The sequence below is a fragment of the Ornithorhynchus anatinus genome, chromosome 1, assembly GCF_004115215.2.
Source record: "Ornithorhynchus anatinus isolate Pmale09 chromosome 1, mOrnAna1.pri.v4, whole genome shotgun sequence".
NCBI lineage: Eukaryota > Metazoa > Chordata > Mammalia > Monotremata > Ornithorhynchidae > Ornithorhynchus > Ornithorhynchus anatinus.
The window spans coordinates 162506623-162517652 of NC_041728.1; the positions used below are offsets into that span (position 1 = coordinate 162506623).

Below are 11030 nucleotides of genomic sequence, written 5' to 3' on the forward strand. Positions count from 1 at the left end.
TCAATGGAAAAATTGGCCCAAACCTAACCCCAATAGAATAGGAAAAAATGTGAGGAAAAAATGACTGATATATGATCTATAGCATTGTTGCTCGCTCCTTACCTCATCGAGCCAAATGTTTTATTCCGGAAAAAGCCCATCTTGCAAGTCAATTCTCATCTGGGGGATTGGAAGTGACAGGGAGTAGGATTGAAGTCCATACATTCTTGGGACTGATGCTCCTCATTTCTGATGGACTCTTGTGCATGTGGGAACTCTAAACCAGACTGAATAATGCATAGTCATGAAGTTCAAACCCCAAACTCTAAATGGTTACTAAAAACACTAAAGATTTACTTCCCCACAACAGAGAATCTGGGAAAAACATGCAGAGTGGCCACACCACTTGAACCATCACCTAAATAAAATGCTGTCCTCCTAAGAAAACAATATGATTTTTTGTGCCTTTTTTATTCCCTGTCAGAAGAGATTATTCATCCTAAAATGTATATGTCTAAACACTGTGGCCATTAAGTTTGTGCAATTTTTCTATCTAATGTATTATTTAGCTTGGCCACAGGCTTCTGTTTTCCCAAGAAATGACTAGTACATTATCTTAAGTTTCCAGAAGGACAAACATGAAAATTATACCCTTATATAAACCCTGCAGAGGGACATTTTGGAAGCATCAGTGATTTAATCCCAAACTCTACCCAAAAGAAAAGGTTACATTTATTTGAAATCTTATGCTGCCGTCTGGGTGAAAAGATTTATGGAAGGAAATAGCCTTGCTAGTAATGTTTAACACTCTTCTTAGATGAGTCAGTTATATTTCCTTACTTTTAATTTATCCTGTAAATCAGCAAGTTGGAAAGAACTATAGCAATATGTAGTAACCAAAAGGTGATTCTATAAATTGGTGGTTTTCAGTTGGTGGTTGGAGAAAGCAGTGTGGCTTAGTGGAAAGGGACCGGGCTTGGGGTCAGAGATTGTGGGTTCGAATCCCAACTCTGCCACTAGTCAGCTGTGAGACTTTGGGCAAGTCATTTAACTTCTCTGTGCCTCAGTTCCCTCCCCTGTAAAATGTTGATTAAGACTGTGAGCCCCACATGGGATAACCTGATAATCTTGTATGTACCCCAGCACTTAGAACAGTGCTTGGCATATGGTAAGCACTTAACAAATACCATTATTATTATTATTATTCAGTTCAGTTTTAGTACTTTTAAGAAGCCTTATAATCATTAGCCAACTAATCAGTAGTATATATTGAGCGCTTACTCTGGGCAGATCACTGTACGAAGTTCTTGGGTAAATGCAATAGAGTTGTTAGGCATGGTCCCTGCCTTCAAAGATCTAACATTGTAGTAGGAGAATAAAACATTTTGAAAAATTGCAAATATGGAGAAGCTACAGACTTTAAAATCTCCTATGAAGGGATATGGGCAGATGCTGAAAATATGGGTAAACATGATGGGTAGATGAGAGATTAATCAGGGAATGCTTCCTGAAGGTGATGTCTTCCTGAAAGAGTTTGAAGATAGAGCAGTGATCAAACTAATGTGATGTGTTGGGTGGGGGGGAATTCTAGAAAGACATAAGAATGCAATAAGTTTACCAAAAGGTGTACTGTTCTTTCTGTTTGGTAGTTCTAACCTATTGAATTGATGTCAGTATTTAATAAAAGGGGGCTTTTTGTAACTAGCAATTTTCTTTGATACTCTGTGACACCCCTTTATGAGTGGGAACCTTAGGAGGCTCAGATTCAACATGGAATGTAATAGAATGTCACAAATAGATAGGCCAGTTCATACATCTTGCATTCATTCAGTCATTCATTCAACTGCATTTGTTCATTCATTCATTCATTCGTATTTATTGAGCGTTTACTATATGCAGAGCACTGTAATAAGCACTTGGAATGTACAATTGGGCGACAGATAGAGACAATCTCTGCTCCTTACTGTGTGCAAAGCACTGCACTAACTACTTGGGGAGTACAATATAACAACAAATATGCGCATTCCTGCCCACGATGAGTTTGCCAAAAGTTTGAAGTAATCATGTGAGTTGAACTCTTCCTTCCTCTCAAACCCAGTTGCTCACTATAAATCATTCTCGTCTTTCTTGCTGCCAAAATTTTGCTTATGTGCTTCTCCAGCCTAGAATTCTCTCCTCCTTAGCATCTGGCAGGCTACTGCTCTCAGGCCAATCAGACAATCAGTGGCATTTATTGAGCTCTGACTTTGTGCAGAGCACCGTACTAAATACTTGGAAAAGTACAGTACTGCAGAGTTGTTAGATGTGAACTCTGCCCCCAAATACTTACAGTCTATATGGGGAGACAGACATTAAAAAAGATTAGAGAAAGGGGAAATAGTATAGTAGAAGAATATTTACAGGGGCACTGTGGGTCTGGGGTGAGTATGACATGCTTTAGGGATATACAGCCAAGTGCAGAGGAGAGGGCAGTTAGGGGAACTAAAGGACTTATTCTGGGAAGACTGTTTGGAGATATGATTTTAAGAGGGTTTTCAAGGTGGGGTGAGTGGTGGAGTGTTGGATATGAAGGGGAATTCAAGTCCTGAGGGAGAACATGGGAAAAGGGGTCAATTAGTCAATCAATCAGTTGTAATTATTGAGCGCTTACTATTCTAAGCATTTGGGAGGGTACAGCGCAGCACAGTTAGCAGACATCTTCCCTGCCCATATTGAGCTTACAGTCTAGAGGGAGAGGCAGACATTAATATGAATAAATAATTCATACAATATTATTTAAAGATCTGTCCATAAGTGCTGTGGGGTTGAATGTGGGGTGAATATCAAATGCCCAAAGGTCAGAGACCCAAGTGCATAGATGATGGAGAGGGGAGAGCGAGCCAGGGAAAAGAGGGCTTAATCAGGGAAGGCATCCTGGAGGAGATGTGACCTTAATAATTCTTTGAAGGTTGGGAGAGTGGTGGACCGGTATATATGTAGGGAAAGGGAGTTTCAGGCTAGGGGGAGGATATGGGATAGGAGTTGGCAGCAAGATAGACAAGATCGGGGCACGGTGAGTAAACTGGTGCTAGAAGAGTGGAGTGCAGTAGGATATCAGTGACGTGAGGTAGGATGGGGCAAGCTGATTGAGTGCCTTAAAACCGATCAGTCAATCCAATCAGCCGATTAATCAATAATATTAATAAGCAGGCAGAGAACATGTCTACTGACTCTGTAGTATAGTACTCTCCCAAATGCATAGTTCAGTTCTCCACAGATAGTAACTTGCTGAGGAGTTTCTGTTTCAGTTTCTTCGAAGTTCTTCTGAAATCATAACACCTGCAGGTCATCTTCCTCTCACAAGCCCTTGAACCATGGCAGGAAGCTACTCATACTAAGCAAGTTACCCACATCGGTCTGGGATAGACAATTTGGTCATTGTCTTTTCAACATCTACACATCCCTGAAGTCAAGTAAGGAAATCTCAACAAATGTGTTCCCAACTAACTGTCATTAAAAGAAGGAAGGAATCAGTCTGTTTCTTTACATCCCCAGAAGAGGAATTTTTGCTACAAAAATGTTCTCTCATACTATCATCAAAAGACAGAACTAGCTCATCATGCAAGATTCTGATGAACTGGAATTAAGGAAAGGAGTTTGGGGATTTCTTTAGACATAAAAGGTATGAACCTTTCATGTAAAATCAATCAGTGGTATTTAATGAATTCTTACTGTGTGCAATGAGTTGTACTAAGCGCTTGGAAGAGTATAATACAACTGAGCTGATAGACACTATATCTTAAACAGAGAGAAATACTTCATGATTCATTCATTCAATATAATTTATTGAGCTCCTACTGTGTGCAGAGCACTGTAATAAGCACTTGGGAGAGTGCAGTACGACCATAAATGGACACATTCCCTGCCCACAGTGAGCTTATAGTCTAAAGGCGGGAAGACAGACATCAATACGAATAAATTACAGATACGTACATAAGTGCTGTGGGGCTAGGAGGAGGGAAGAACAAAGGAATCAAATTAGGGCAACACAGGAGTTGGAAAAGAGGAAAGGAGTGGTTTAGTCTGGGAAGGCCTCTTGGGAGAAATGCACCCTCAATAAGGATTTGAAAGTGGGGAGAGTAATTATGTGTCAGATTTAAGGAGGGAGGGCATTCCAGGCCATAGGCAGGATGTGGGCTAGAGATTAGAGAAGTGAAATTGAGGTACACTGAGAAGGCTGGCACCAGAGGAGCGAAGGGTGTGGGCCGGGTTGTAGGAGAGTAGCGAGGTGATGTAGGAGGGGGCAAGGTGGTGGAGTGCTTTAAAGCCAATGGTGAGGAGTTTTTGTGTGATGCGGAGGTGGATGAGTAACCACTGGAGTTTTTTGAGGGGCGCAATGTCATGGCCTGAACCTTTTTCTAGAAAAATGACCCAAGCAGCAGAGTGCAGTATAGACTAGAGAGGGGAGACACAGGAGGCTGGGAGATCAGCAAGGAGGTGAATTGTATTCACGTGATAGAGGTTTGGAGGAGAGGATAGGGTGGGTTTTAGTGATGTCATGAAGGTGGGACCTACAGGATATAATGATGGGTTGAATATGCAGGTGGAAAGAGAGAGAGGAGTCAAGGTTATGGGCTTGTAAGACAGGAAAGATGAAGATGGGAAACTCTTCCTCTAATATGGGTCCTGTTGTTTTTGTCATTCATTCATTCATTCATTCAATAGTATTTATTGAGCGCTTACTATGTGCAGAGCACTGTACTAAGCGCTTGGGATGAACAAGTCGGCAACAGATAGAGACAGTCCCTGCCGTTTGACGGGCTTACAGTCTAATCGGGGGAGACGGACAGACAAGAACAATGGCACTAAACAGCGTCAAGGGGAAGAACATCTCGTAAAAACAATGGCAACTAAATAGAATCAAGGCGATGTACAATTCATTAACAAAATAAATAGGGTAACGAAAATATATACAGTTGAGCGGACGGGTACAGTGCTGTGGGGATGGGAAGGGAGAGGTGGAGGAGCAGAGGGAAAAGGGGAAAATGAGGCTTTAGCTGCGGAGAGGTAAAGGGGGGATGGCAGAGGGAGTAGAGGGGGAAGAGGAGCTCAGTCTGGGAAGGCCTCTTGGAGGAGGTGATTTTTAAGTAAGGTTTTGAAGAGGGAAAGAGAATCAGTTTGGCGGAGGTGAGGAGGGAGGGCGTTCCAGGACCGCGGGAGGACGTGACCCAGGGGTCGACGGCGGGATAGGCGAGACCGAGGGACGGCGAGGAGGTGGGCGGCAGAGGAGCGGAGCGTGCGGGGTGGGCGGTAGAAAGAGAGAAGGGAGGAGAGGTAGGAAGGGGCAAGGTGATGGAGAGCCTTGAAGCCTAGAGTGAGGAGTTTTTGTTTGGAGCGGAGGTCGATAGGCAACCACTGGAGTTGTTTAAGAAGGGGAGTGACATGCCCAGATCGTTTCTGCAGGAAGATGAGCCGGGCAGCGGAGTGAAGAATAGACCGGAGCGGGGCGAGAGAGGAGGAAGGGAGGTCAGAGAGAAGGCTGACACAGTAGTCTAGCCGGGATATAACGAGAGCCCGTAATAGTAAGGTAGCCGTTTGGGTGGAGAGGAAAGGGCGGATCTTGGCGATATTGTAGAGGTGAAACCGGCAGGTCTTGGTAACGGATAGGATGTGTGGGGTGAACGAGAGGGACGAGTCAAGGATGACACCGAGATTGCGGGCCTGCGGGACGGGAAGGATGGTCGTGCCATCCACGGTGATGGAGAAGTCTGGGAGCGGACCGGGCTTGGGAGGGAAGATGAGGAGCTCAGTCTTGCTCATGTTGAGTTTTAGGTGGCGGGCCGACATCCAGGTGGAGACGTCCCGGAGGCAGGAGGAGATGCGAGCCTGAAGGGAGGGGGAGAGGACAGGGGCGGAGATGTAGATCTGCGTGTCATCTGCGTAGAGATGGTAGTCAAAGCCGTGAGAGCGAATGAGTTCACCGAGGGAGTGAGTGTAAATGGAGAACAGAAGAGGGCCAAGAACTGACCCTTGAGGAACTCCAACAGTTAAAGGATGGGAGGGGGAGGAGGCTCCAGCGTAGGAGACCGAGAATGATCGGCCAGAGAGGTAAGAGGAGAACCAGGAGAGGACAGAGTCCGTGAAGCCAAGGTGAGATAAGGTATGGAGGAGGAGGGGATGGTCGACAGTGTCAAAGGCAGCAGAGAGGTCAAGGAGGATCAGAATGGAGTAGGAGCCATTGGATTTGGCAAGAAGGAGGTCATGGGTGACCTTAGAGAGAGCAGTCTCGGTAGAGTGGAGGGGACGGAAGCCAGATTGGAGGGGGTCTAGGAGAGAATGGGAGTTAAGGAATTCTAGGCATCGATTGTAGACGACTCGTTCTAAGATTTTGGAAAGGAAGGGTAGTAGGGAGATAGGACGATAACTGGAGGGGGAAGTGGGGTCAAGAGCGGGTTTTTTTTAGGATGGGGGAGACGTGGGCATGTTTGAAGGCAGAGGGGAAGGAGCCCTTGGAGATTGAGTGGTTAAAAATAGAAGTTAAGGAAGGGAGGAGGGCAGGGGCGATGGTTTTAAGAAGGTGAGAGGGAATGGGGTCCGAGGCACAGGTGGAGGGGGTGGCACTTGCGAGGAGGGAGGAGATCTCCTCTGAGGATACTGCAGGGAAGGATGGGAAAGTAGGGGAGGGGGTTGTTGGGGGGGGGAGGGGAGAGGCGGAGGGGTGACTTTGGGGAGCTCAGACCTGATCGTGTTGATTTTCGTGAGGAAATAGGTGGCCAGATCATTAGGGGTGAGAGATGGGGGAGGGGGAGGAACAGGGGGCTGTCGAGTCGTGTCCGACCCAAAGCGATGCCATAGACACATCTCTCCCAGAATGCCCCATTTCCATTTGCAATTGTTCTGGTATTGTATCCATAGAGTTTTCTTGGTAAAAAATATGGAAGTGGTTTACCACTGCCTCCTTCTGCGCAGTAATTGAGTTTCTGGCCTCGACTCTCTTCCATGCTACTGCTGCCCACAGGTGAGTTTTGACTTGTAGCAGATTGCCTTCCACTGGCTAGCCACTGCCCAAGCTAGGAATGGAATGGACAGGCCTCTGCTTGACTCTCCCTCCTATAGTCGACAGTGGTAGAGTACTGGAAACTCTCCAGGTCCGACCCTGAGAGGGGATATGGGTCTAACTAGGAGTAAATGAGAAGCTCACAGTAAAACTAAATGAAGACTCTTTCTCCAAGCTTTTCCTGTGAAAAACTCTGTCCCCTCCCACAGGGAGATGGAGCTCTCCCACTGATAACAGAGAAGCCTAAATCTTCCAAGGATATCCCAGTATCTTATGGGAACTGTTGGCAAAACCAGCCTCTTTGCCTTATGGGCTCTGCAGTTTGTGCTTCCACTTCCTAACATGAAATTATCCTATTAGGCTAGTTCAATTTACGTGTGTTAAAGCATTCTACCTCAGCTGTGACCTCACTGTCAACAAGTCGATCAATCAATTATTCAGTTGTATTTATTGAGTGCTTATTGTCTGCAGAGCACTGTACTAAGCACTTGAGAGAAGACAATATAACAACATTGCAGAGTTGGTAGACCTGTTATCTGCCTAGGACAGCTTACAGTCTGGAAGGGAAGACAGACATTAATATGAACAAAGGAATTGCAGATATGTACTTAAGTGCCGAGGGGCTGAGGGAGGAGTCAAAAAAGTGAGCAAATTCACATGCAAGGGGGATGTAGAAAGGAGTGGGAGAAGAGGAAATGAGGCTTTAATCAGGGAAGGCCTCTTGGAGGCGATTTGCTTTCAGTAAGGCTTAGAAGGTGGAGAGAATAATTGGCAGATGTGAAGAGAGAGGGTATTCCATGCCAGAGGCAGGATGCAGGTGAGGGGTTGTTGGTGAGATCAATGAGATCAAGGTAGAATGAGTAGGTTGGCATTAGAGGAACTAAATGTGCAGGCTGGGTTGGAGTAGGAGAGCAATGAGGTAAAGTAGGAAGGGGAAAGGTGATTGAGTGCTTTAAAACCAATGATAGGGAGTTGCTGTTTGATTAGGTGGTGGATGGGCAACCACTGGAGGTTACTGAGGAGTGGAGAAACAAACTAAACATTTTTGTAGAAAAGTGATCTGGGCAGCAGAGCGAAGTGTGGACTGGAGTGGGGAGAGACAGGGGGCAGGGAAGTCAGCAAGGAAACTGATGCAGTAGAAATATGATAGATGCTTGTATTAACATGGGAGAAGTTTAGATGAGAGGTAAGAGTGGATTTTAGTGATGTTATGAATGTGGAACCGAAAGAAGTTAGTGATGGAATAAATACGTGTGTTTGAATGAGAGAGATGAGTTGAGGGTAACACCAAAGTTTTGGGCTACTGAGATAGAAAGGATGGTGGTGCTGTTCACAGTGATGGAAAAATCTCAGGAAGGATAGGGTTTGAGTGGGAAGATGAGGAATTCTGTTTTGGACATGTTAAGTTTGAGATGTCAACCAGGCATCCAAGTAGAGTTGTCTGGAAGGTAAGAGGAAATGCAAAATAACAGGGAAGGAGAAAGATCAGGGCTGGGGACATAGATTTGGGAAACAGAGAGGTGATAATTGAAGCCATGAGAGCAAATGAGTTCTCCAAGGGATGAGAATAGAAGGGGGACCCAGAACTGAACCTTGAGGGATTCCCACAATTAGGGTGTGGGAGACAGCGGAAGAACCCATGAATGAGGCTGCGCATGAGTGGTCGGAGAGATAGAAGAACCAGGAGAGGACAGTGTCAGTGAAGCCAAGATTAGATAATGATTCCAGGAGAAGGGGTTGGCCGACAATTTCGAGGGCAGCTGAGAGGTTGAGGAGGATTAGGATGGAGTAGATGTCATTGGATTTGGAAAGAAGGAGATCATTCGTGACCTTGGCGAGGGTGGTTCCTGTGGAGTTAGGGGGTTGGAACCCAGATTGTGGAGGGGCAAAGAGCGAATTGGAGGAGAGGAACTGGAGACAGTTGGTGTAGATAACTCACTCAAGGAGTTTGGAGAGGAGCATTGCCAAGAATACTAACCTAAACACTGACTGCCTCAATCCCTGGAAAACAGCATTAAGACAAAATTTAGGGATTGGATTAAGGTAAAGACTAGGGTTAAAACCACGGTTAGACTAGGGTGAATTTTTGGTAAACTCAAGATTCAACAGTTTAAATATATGTCTCTTTGAGTATATGAATTTTCAAAGCCTGATTAAAATCCTGTCTCCTCCAAGAGGCCTTCCCCATCTAAACCCTCATTTCCCCTACTCCCTCTCCCTTCTTCATCAACTTTGCACTTGGATTTGTATCTTTTATTCACTTCCACAGCACTTATGTACATATCCATAATGTATTTTAATGTCCGTATCCCCTCTACACTGTAAATTCCTTGTGCGATGGGAATGTGTCAAACAACTCCATTATATTGTACTCTCCCAAGTGTTTAAGTACTTGCTTCACACACAGTAAGCACTCAGTAAATTGATTGATTGATTGACTCTTAATTTAATGTGTCAAAGCTTAAACACTGTTGCTTGATTGTCCATAATTTTGAGAGTCCAGATAATGCAAAGTAGGTTGAGCGTTGGCCTGGGAGACAAAAAGGTCATGAGTTCCAATCTCAGATCTGCCAGTTGTCTGCTATGTGGCCTTGTGCAAGCCACTTCACTTCTCTGGGCCTCAGTTACCTTATCTGTAAAATGGGGATTAAGATTGTGAGCCCCATGTGGTACAGGGACTGGGTCCAACCCAATTTGCTTGTAGCCACCCTGGTGCCTGCCACATAGTAAGTGATTAACAAATACCACAATTACCATAACTGTTTGCTCTTTTGTGTTAAGGCAGGCAGTCCAATTCAACCCACTCAGGTGCACAGGTATTATGTCTATCTTCACATTTCCAGTTAATGGAACCTCAAATTCCCTCGGTAGTCAATTCAGACGTTCAGTCACCCTCTCCGTGCAGGAAATCCTTCTTACAGTTAAATCTCTCTCTTTTGGGTGCTCAGTTCTAGAGTCCATTTTGAAATAAGCAGGATGTCAGCGTACCTGTCGAGAAGTGTTGGCTCCCTGGTAGGCACCTGAGGCCCATTATTTGGCTTTTTAATACTCGTTCCCCTTGTGACCATCATCACCCTAAGCTAGCAGGAGCCAAATGAACATGTGTGGACAGTAGGTGCCAAATAATGTAATTTTATTGAAATGTGCAGGAGGCTTTTCATTGGCCTGATTACATTACACTATCCTACCATATATTCTACATTGAATTCAAAAATATGCAGCATAAGGAAAATGCTAGCGCCATCTGCCAGGCAAAATAACTATAAAGTAGAGAAATCAAGTTTTTAATGGATCCATAGAGAGAAGCTAGTGTTATTTTTGAATGTCAGTGCAAATAAACTCTTGAGCAGAGTTATATAGTCATTCAACTTTCTTTTAATTTATAGCTCCATTAAGTCCAAGTTCAAGTTTTAGGTAAACTAGAACCTTCTCAAAAGAAGATGGGGATGTTTCACTTGCATGAAGGAGTTTTACACTGACCTTTCTTTTCACGAACGTGAATTTCCATCCAATTCTAATAGAAAGACCAGGATTGTAATTTTAATTTATGCTTAAATAAATATTTCTCTGTATCCCATTTCCATGAAAATCACTACATGACCTGGCAGGATTTTCTATTTTTCTTCAGCTGATGCCCAGTTCTGGAATAGCGGGAGCCCTGCCTTTCCAGCCTGCTGTGAGAAGGAGAAACATGGACTTGCTTTTACTCCAGCCTGTATCTCCTACCACCTTCACAGGATCCTGGAATTTAAAGGTCCAATCTGGAGTCCACTCTTCCCCATCACTGCCTCTGAAAAAAAAGTTCCTGGGGGGAAAAAACAAAATCAAGACAGACAAAAAAACCCACCATTTTTTTCTAGCTGTGAACTATTTATTCATTCAGTCAGTTGTATTTACTGTATTTGTAACCGTATTGCTTACTGTGTGTGGAACATTATATTGAGCACTTGGGAGAGTACAATACTACAATAAACAGACACTCAAACATGTATGTTTTCCTTCTCGGGTAAAAGAA

At 44.4% G+C, this 11030-nt stretch overlaps 1 non-coding gene across 1 annotated transcript; it reads right to left on the minus strand.

Moving 5' to 3' along the window:
- Positions 1 to 6986: 6986 nt before the first annotated feature.
- Positions 6987 to 7124, minus strand: LOC114817211. Its single transcript, XR_003765055.1, has one exon. It is a non-coding gene; the product is annotated as a small nucleolar RNA SNORA7 (small nucleolar RNA).
- Between the last annotated feature and the right edge of the window lie 3906 nt (positions 7125 to 11030).